This window comes from Leiobunum rupestre, chromosome 10, assembly GCF_980474605.1.
Source record: "Leiobunum rupestre chromosome 10, qqLeiRupe1.1.hap1, whole genome shotgun sequence".
Classification (NCBI taxonomy): domain Eukaryota; kingdom Metazoa; phylum Arthropoda; class Arachnida; order Opiliones; family Sclerosomatidae; genus Leiobunum; species Leiobunum rupestre.
The window spans coordinates 25,811,184-25,820,046 of NC_143393.1; the positions used below are offsets into that span (position 1 = coordinate 25,811,184).

An 8,863-nucleotide genomic window follows, 5' to 3' on the forward strand; every position below is an offset into this window, starting at 1 on the left:
CAAGACAATTTTGGCTCAAGCGAATAAGGCGTCGCGATTATATTTACTCTCCAAACGTGACAAACATTTTTGTTTGTTCTCACCATTTTAAAACCTCTGATTATGTCATGTCGAGTTAATGAAAAAAAGCTGTTAAAAGATGGTGATGTACCTAGCGTATTTGACTGGGATTTTATCCATGGAAATGCTGTAGCAGTAAACTCGGAAGAGGGAAATACTGTTTCACCTAGGGTTGTTAATTTTCCGGAAAAATAAAAAATTTAAACATAAATTACTTTTCAAGGGTTTTTAATGTTTTAAACTTTTTATCGATTTAAAATGACTAATATCAGTAAACATACTACAAAACATTAATAGTGTTACATTTCAACCAGTTTAAACTAGTCTATAGGTTTAGTTTTACTTTTAGATTAGAAAAAATGAGGTGAAAAGGCCGCTTTATTTAAATTTGGCTTACATTTAATTTACCCAAAAAAGAAATTAATTTGCCCAAAAAATATGGTTGAATTTAAAAAAGTATAAAGTAGCCCAAACTTTGTACAAGGTAGACCAAATATAAAAATTGAATTATACCAAATAAAAAATGAGACGTACCAAATGAATGAAAGCGCTCATTATAGAAACCATTGCGAACGAGTAATGATGTTACAAAACCTATGTTATATTTCCGATCTAAAGCTTTTGACTGAAGCTTATATGTATGTGAAATCCAGCCCACAAATTAAATACAAAACTTTGGGAACTAATTTTATTAATTCTTGTGGAAGTTCAGCTCTAAAAGAAACTGACATAAACAGGTACTTACATCAACGGGAAAACTTGAACTGGAGGACCTTTGGGTCGTTTGTTAACTATCTAAAGCGTTTGTGGTTAGTAACATTTCAAGATAACGACTGGGAACACGCAACTTGCACCTGTCCTTTGTATCTAAAACAATATATATGTAAGCATATTCTGGGGGTAGCGATTATTAACAAAATGTTGATCATACCAAATGAGGCGAAAGCCATTTTAATTGGTCACAAGCGGAAAAGAGGTAGGCCAGCTAATGCCACACGAGCACTTTTAAGACAATGACAAAAAATGTAATTTTTACAATGCCAATAAATACGACTTTATTATTTTAGGTACTTTTCATTTATTTTCTTTGGGCTACCTTGTACAAGTTTGGGCTATTTCATACTTTTTTAAATTCAACCATATTTTTTGGGCAAATTAATTTCTTTTTGGGTAGATTAATATTAAGTGTTTAAATTTGCAAACAATATATTAGACAAATCATGGAATGAAAACGTTTTTAATATTTTTCGGAAAAATACGGAAAATTTTCCGGAAAAAAGGCCTTGGTAATTTTCCGACTTACAACACTAGACTTTCACCAAAACAACCAAGTGTATCTCTAGAGAAGCCGAAAACTTTTCCAAACTTTACCACAGATGAAAACATCATTGTATAAGACATTTTAAATGAAATGATTAGAAAGTTAAACATAAACGACCATCAGCAGAAAGAACTTGTAATTGAAGAGGCAGTTATAGAAATACCATCCGAGTCGTGTTGCACTTGTTTGGAAAACATTGAAGATCTAAAATCTTAAATTGAGATACTAAAACATAAACTGGATGTTGCGAATCAAAAACTTAGGCAAGCTGAAATTACGCTTAAAGATGAAACCAGGAAACGAGAGCTCGATGAAAAACAATTAAAGTTTCAAAGCTTAGTATTGACAATATTAAAGATAGCGATGATGATATATTATTCTACACGGGCTTGCACTATTAGAATTTCTTAATCCGGGGGAAAATGGTGAAAATGTTATTTTTTGGAGGAGTGGAAAAGACAACCAAGGCGTTCCCACTAAAGTATCTCCGGCTGGGCATCCTAGAAAGTTGGATGTATAAGAGATGGTTGTGTAATTTTTTTAAAATTAGTTTGCGTATGAGTGCTCCACATGTTTGAACACACATTTGGTTCCTGTCCTTTAAAATTATTTTTGACCATTATTTTGAATTATCGACTAAGGCTATTAATATATTATTAGGGGAATTTATTTTAAATTCTAAAATTAATAAATCTTCATTTGTTTGCTTCCAAATAGATAAGGCAAAGCGAGCAAAGCAGACGACTTTTACACATGCTTTAAAAATCGAGACGTCACGGTTTGTTTACATCGACTCTCTTTGCGTGAAACGTATCCGCTGAGACGTGGGACGTTTCGCGGCGAAGTTTTCAATTCAGTGACTCGTCCTGTATATTGAATGTCCGTGGGCTAACTAACTACAGGCCCGGACTGGCCCGGGCGGCTAACCGGCGATCGCCGGTCAGATCGGGGCCAACTCTAATTGGGGGCCAAAGAGGAAAAATTTAGTATTAATGGGAAATGGGGCCCACACGATTACATAGCCGGTGGGGCCAACTACTAGCCAGTCCGGCCCTGACTAACTAACAACGCAAAAAACGCCAACGAATTTTAATTTAAATCTAAATATTTATTTTCAAACCAACCAACTTCCCTCTTACAAATTCAATTTGATTCACAAAATGATATCTGACAAAAGATAAGCTAGAAAATGTTTTCGGAAAAAGCGGTTCTTAAAAACCAATTTAAAAAAAGTTTAGGGACAAAAAAAAACCACAAAAATCAATGATTTTCTCGTTCCTAAAGTAACCCAGTTTGGGCGGGAAACCGGCCATCAGGCAGCTCTGCCCGCACCTGTCCTCTCCTATTCTCGTAATGTACTCCCCACTCCCCCCTCGCTGCCTATATATCTCTCTCTCTGAACGGCTAATGAAATATGCCGCTCCCTCGCTCTATGCCGTTACAAGTCAACGGCGGTGGCGACGGCGGCGGCAACTGTGTCGGTCACAGGAGTCAAGACTAAAAACTGCAGAAATTAGCCGGGCACACTACACTTCCTGGGTTTTTCTTGTGACGTAGATGGGTTGGAAATTTTCCACCGTGCCTCTCTATTTTACAACTGACCAGTGACCACCTGCATTTTGGGCTAGTTCCTTTTTCGTTATATCACCAATCAATACACATTAAATACAAATTAATGCACTGAACCTATAAATAATTATAACACACTTAACTAAATCATACACGACTAGATTATTATTGAATAAATCCACAATATATTTACAGAACAATTTGGTTCAATCAATATAAAAAAAACCGTTGGTCCAAGACACTAATAAAATTTTCATTTGGCGGAAATATTTTACAGCGGTGAATAACGGAGATTTTTCATTGGCGAAAAAAGAAAAGGATTCTTGGTAAAGATCCGCTGCGAAAATGGCGTCAGTGGCTTTGATTTACAGATACTACACTTTGATCTTTGCGAAAAGATATTTCTTAGATTTCTGAAGATAATCAATTAATCCGAGCAGGTTTATCTTTCTCCTCGCAAAGTAATGCGATCTATTATTGTATCTGATTCACTGCCGACCAGTACTGATCTGCTTTAATAATTGACGCCAGATTTAGTTAGCTGGACAGTTATCTGACATTAGGTTTCCTAAAAAGAAAGGAAAATAAACAGTAATATTTAAAATCGAAAGTTTTGAGACATCTGAAACCTGCTTAGACTGCTTGTCGGATTTATTTCGTGTGTCAACAAAATATTTATATTTTTATTTCGTTATGTTTCACTTATGAATGCTCCAATACTTACGTTACTGTAATCGTTTTTTTGTAATTTCACTAAAAAATATATTTCAGGTGGTTCTCATATTGTATTTAATCTTAATAATGTCATGGTTTTTAAATGTATCTTTAATTGGAGTATTTTAAAATTTGTGCATGAAAAAAGATACAGAGAAACTGTATAAATGGGTAAATATAAAAGCTTGTTTATATCAAGGTTTTAAAGGCCGCGATTGTGATTGACTGATTGTAAGTGAAGAATAACAAAAAATATTCATCGTTTTATATTTTTTATTTCAACTTTTAAAAATGTGCCGATGATTATAAATATAACATTTGATTGCCATTAATTTAAATAAAATCACGAAGGAAGGTGACTTTTTGAAGAGCTCATTTTCCCCAAGGGAATCCGCCGAATTGGGGAAAGGGAAATCCACCGCCATTGTAACCTGCGGAATAATCAAGAAAAACAAATTAATATGCTTAATTAAATAATTTTGTGGTGAATATATTAATTATGAAACTATCTGACCTCCTCCTCCGTTGCTGTTTCCGACGTGAAGTCCGTGATTTCCGAAGAAGAATCTGTCCTGTCCTTCCTTGCCTGGTTCTCCCGGGGTGGGGGCTCCAGGGCCGTCCTGGGGTCGGCACAAAGCGCAGGACATCAAAGCGACGACAATAGCGAAAACGAAGACTGATTTCATCTTTAGGAATTTTTTTTTTTAAACTGGCGTACACTTAGCTATAATAATAATGTTTCAATATCTGGAAAAGAAAGTGAATAACACTTATTGTGCCCAGATGACAAGATACAATAATAAGAAGGATAAACAGCAATGCATAATAGCAATAAATAAAATTGAAAATAGTAAATAAACAATTATAAAGATAGGGCAGGATGTAATTGTGAAGCCGGTGCTACGGTGGAAAATATTATTTATAATAAAGTAGTAGCTATTATTTGAATGCCATTTATATTAAATATTTGCCAAATGCGATTTAAACTCTGGTTTTAGGTTAATTTAGAAGTCGGAAATATTGTAAAATATAACACTTGTCACTTACGATGCAAGTTGGTTTCGGGAGTGCGACTATGTTCTAGGGTCGTCGTGAGAGTCGTGAGTGTATGTTGCGGGAAAAAAACGTTGAGTTATGTACGACGGGAATAATAAAATGTATTCTTCTATCATAATTTAATATTTTTTAAATTATGTAAAATTTATGGTTCATAATACGCTATTATGTACGTCGATAAATATTCTTACTTATACTGCTATCATATTCTTTATTTTTTTTAAATTATTGTTCAAAAGGATACCTTCCCTGATACCACCAACAAAGGCTAAATATTTCCGACTTCTAAATTAACCTAGGTTACAATGGCGGTGGATTTCCCTTTCCCCAATTCGGCGGATTCCCTTGGGGAAAATGAGCTCTTCAAAAAGTCACCTTCCTTCGTGATTTTATTTAAATTAATGGCAATCAAATGTTATATTTATAATCATCGGCACATTTTTAAAAGTTGAAATAAAAAATATAAAACGATGAATATTTTTTGTTATTCTTCACTTACAATCAGTCAATCACAATCGCGGCCTTTAAAACCTTGATATAAACAAGCTTTTATATTTACCCATTTATACAGTTTCTCTGTATCTTTTTTCATGCACAAATTTTAAAATACTCCAATTAAAGATACATTTAAAAACCATGACATTATTAAGATTAAATACAATATGAGAACCACCTGAAATATATTTTTTATTGAAATTACAAAAAAACGATTACAGTAACGTAAGTATTGGAGCATTCATAAGTGAAACATAACGAAATAAAAATATAAATATTTTGTTGACACACGAAATAAATCCGACAAGCAGTCTAAGCAGGTTTCAGATGTCTCAAAACTTTCGATTTTAAATATTACTGTTTATTTTCCTTTCTTTTTAGGAAACCTAATGTCAGATAACTGTCCAGCTAACTAAATCTGGCGTCAATTATTAAAGCAGATCAGTACTGGTCGGCAGTGAATCAGATACAATAATAGATCGCATTACTTTGCGAGGAGAAAGATAAACCTGCTCGGATTAATTGATTATCTTCAGAAATCTAAGAAATATCTTTTCGCAAAGATCAAAGTGTAGTATCTGTAAATCAAAGCCACTGACGCCATTTTCGCAGCGGATCTTTACCAAGAATCCTTTTCTTTTTTCGCCAATGAAAAATCTCCGTTATTCACCGCTGTAAAATATTTCCGCCAAATGAAAATTTTATTAGTGTCTTGGACCAACGGTTTTTTTTATATTGATTGAACCAAATTGTTCTGTAAATATATTGTGGATTTATTCAATAATAATCTAGTCGTGTATGATTTAGTTAAGTGTGTTATAATTATTTATAGGTTCAGTGCATTAATTTGTATTTAATGTGTATTGATTGGTGATATAACGAAAAAGGAACTAGCCCAAAATGCAGGTGGTCACTGGTCAGTTGTAAAATAGAGAGGCACGGTGGAAAATTTCCAACCCATCTACGTCACAAGAAAAACCCAGGAAGTGTAGTGTGCCCGGCTAATTTCTGCAGTTTTTAGTCTTGACTCCTGTGACCGACACAGTTGCCGCCGCCGTCGCCACCGCCGTTGACTTGTAACGGCATAGAGCGAGGGAGCGGCATATTTCATTAGCCGTTCAGAGAGAGAGATATATAGGCAGCGAGGGGGGAGTGGGGAGTACATTACGAGAATAGGAGAGGACAGGTGCGGGCAGAGCTGCCTGATGGCCGGTTTCCCGCCCAAACTGGGTTACTTTAGGAACGAGAAAATCATTGATTTTTGTGGTTTTTTTTTGTCCCTAAACTTTTTTTAAATTGGTTTTTAAGAACCGCTTTTTCCGAAAACATTTTCTAGCTTATCTTTTGTCAGATATCATTTTGTGAATCAAATTGAATTTGTAAGAGGGAAGTTGGTTGGTTTGAAAATAAATATTTAGATTTAAATTAAAATTCGTTGGCGTTTTTTGCGTTGTTAGTTAGTCAGGGCCGGACTGGCTAGTAGTTGGCCCCACCGGCTATGTAATCGTGTGGGCCCCATTTCCCATTAATACTAAATTTTTCCTCTTTGGCCCCCAATTAGAGTTGGCCCCGATCTGACCGGCGATCGCCGGTTAGCCGCCCGGGCCAGTCCGGGCCTGTAGTTAGTTAGCCCACGGACATTCAATATACAGGACGAGTCACTGAATTGAAAACTTCGCCGCGAAACGTCCCACGTCTCAGCGGATACGTTTCACGCAAAGAGAGTCGATGTAAACAAACCGTGACGTCACGATTTTTAAAGCATGTGTAAAAGTCGTCTGCTTTGCTCGCTTTGCCTTATCTATTTGGAAGCAAACAAATGAAGATTTATTAATTTTAGAATTTAAAATAAATTCCCCTAATAATATATTAATAGCCTTAGTCGATAATTCAAAATAATGGTCAAAAATAATTTTAAAGGACAGGAACCAAATGTGTGTTCAAACATGTGGAGCACTCATACGCAAACTAATTTTAAAAAAATTACACAACCATCTCTTATACATCCAACTTTCTAGGATGCCCAGCCGGAGATACTTTAGTGGGAACGCCTTGGTTGTCTTTTCCACTCCTCCAAAAAATAACATTTTCACCATTTTCCCCCGGATTAAGAAATTCTAATAGTGCAAGCCCGTGTAGAATAATATATCATCATCGCTATCTTTAATATTGTCAATACTAAGCTTTGAAACTTTAATTGTTTTTCATCGAGCTCTCGTTTCCTGGTTTCATCTTTAAGCGTAATTTCAGCTTGCCTAAGTTTTTGATTCGCAACATCCAGTTTATGTTTTAGTATCTCAATTTAAGATTTTAGATCTTCAATGTTTTCCAAACAAGTGCAACACGACTCGGATGGTATTTCTATAACTGCCTCTTCAATTACAAGTTCTTTCTGCTGATGGTCGTTTATGTTTAACTTTCTAATCATTTCATTTAAAATGTCTTATACAATGATGTTTTCATCTGTGGTAAAGTTTGGAAAAGTTTTCGGCTTCTCTAGAGATACACTTGGTTGTTTTGGTGAAAGTCTAGTGTTGTAAGTCGGAAAATTACCAAGGCCTTTTTTCCGGAAAATTTTCCGTATTTTTCCGAAAAATATTAAAAACGTTTTCATTCCATGATTTGTCTAATATATTGTTTGCAAATTTAAACACTTAATATTAATCTACCCAAAAAGAAATTAATTTGCCCAAAAAATATGGTTGAATTTAAAAAAGTATGAAATAGCCCAAACTTGTACAAGGTAGCCCAAAGAAAATAAATGAAAAGTACCTAAAATAATAAAGTCGTATTTATTGGCATTGTAAAAATTACATTTTTGGTCATTGTCTTAAAAGTGCTCGTGTGGCATTAGCTGGCCTACCTCTTTTCCGCTTGTGACCAATTAAAATGGCTTTCGCCTCATTTGGTATGATCAACATTTTGTTAATAATCGCTACCCCCAGAATATGCTTACATATATATTGTTTTAGATACAAAGGACAGGTGCAAGTTGCGTGTTCCCAGTCGTTATCTTGAAATGTTACTAACCACAAACGCTTTAGATAGTTAACAAACGACCCAAAGGTCCTCCAGTTCAAGTTTTCCCGTTGATGTAAGTACCTGTTTATGTCAGTTTCTTTTAGAGCTGAACTTCCACAAGAATTAATAAAATTAGTTCCCAAAGTTTTGTATTTAATTTGTGGGCTGGATTTCACATACATATAAGCTTCAGTCAAAAGCTTTAGATCGGAAATATAACATAGGTTTTGTAACATCATTACTCGTTCGCAATGGTTTCTATAATGAGCGCTTTCATTCATTTGGTACGTCTCATTTTTTATTTGGTATAATTCAATTTTTATATTTGGTCTACCTTGTACAAAGTTTGGGCTACTTTATACTTTTTTAAATTCAACCATATTTTTTGGGCAAATTAATTTCTTTTTTGGGTAAATTAAATGTAAGCCAAATTTAAATAAAGCGGCCTTTTCACCTCATTTTTTCTAATCTAAAAGTAAAACTAAACCTATAGACTAGTTTAAACTGGTTGAAATGTAACACTATTAATGTTTTGTAGTATGTTTACTGATATTAGTCATTTTAAATCGATAAAAAGTTTAAAACATTAAAAACCCTTGAAAAGTAATTTATGTTTAAATTTTTTAT

General features: G+C 34.4%; 2 long non-coding RNA genes across 2 annotated transcripts in view; one reads left to right on the forward strand and one right to left on the reverse strand.

Annotated features, from left to right (window-relative positions):
- Nucleotides 1-8,863, forward strand: part of LOC149925208 (uncharacterized) — a 93,162-nt gene that overhangs the window by 2,365 nt on the left and 81,934 nt on the right. The gene's annotated exons all lie outside the window — the stretch shown is intronic.
- LOC149925209 (uncharacterized) lies at nt 4,021-4,344 on the reverse strand. The gene is made up of 2 exons (XR_016477010.1): nt 4,179-4,344; nt 4,021-4,095 (listed from the first exon to the last, which is right to left on the reverse strand). It is a non-coding gene; the product is annotated as an uncharacterized LOC149925209 (long non-coding RNA).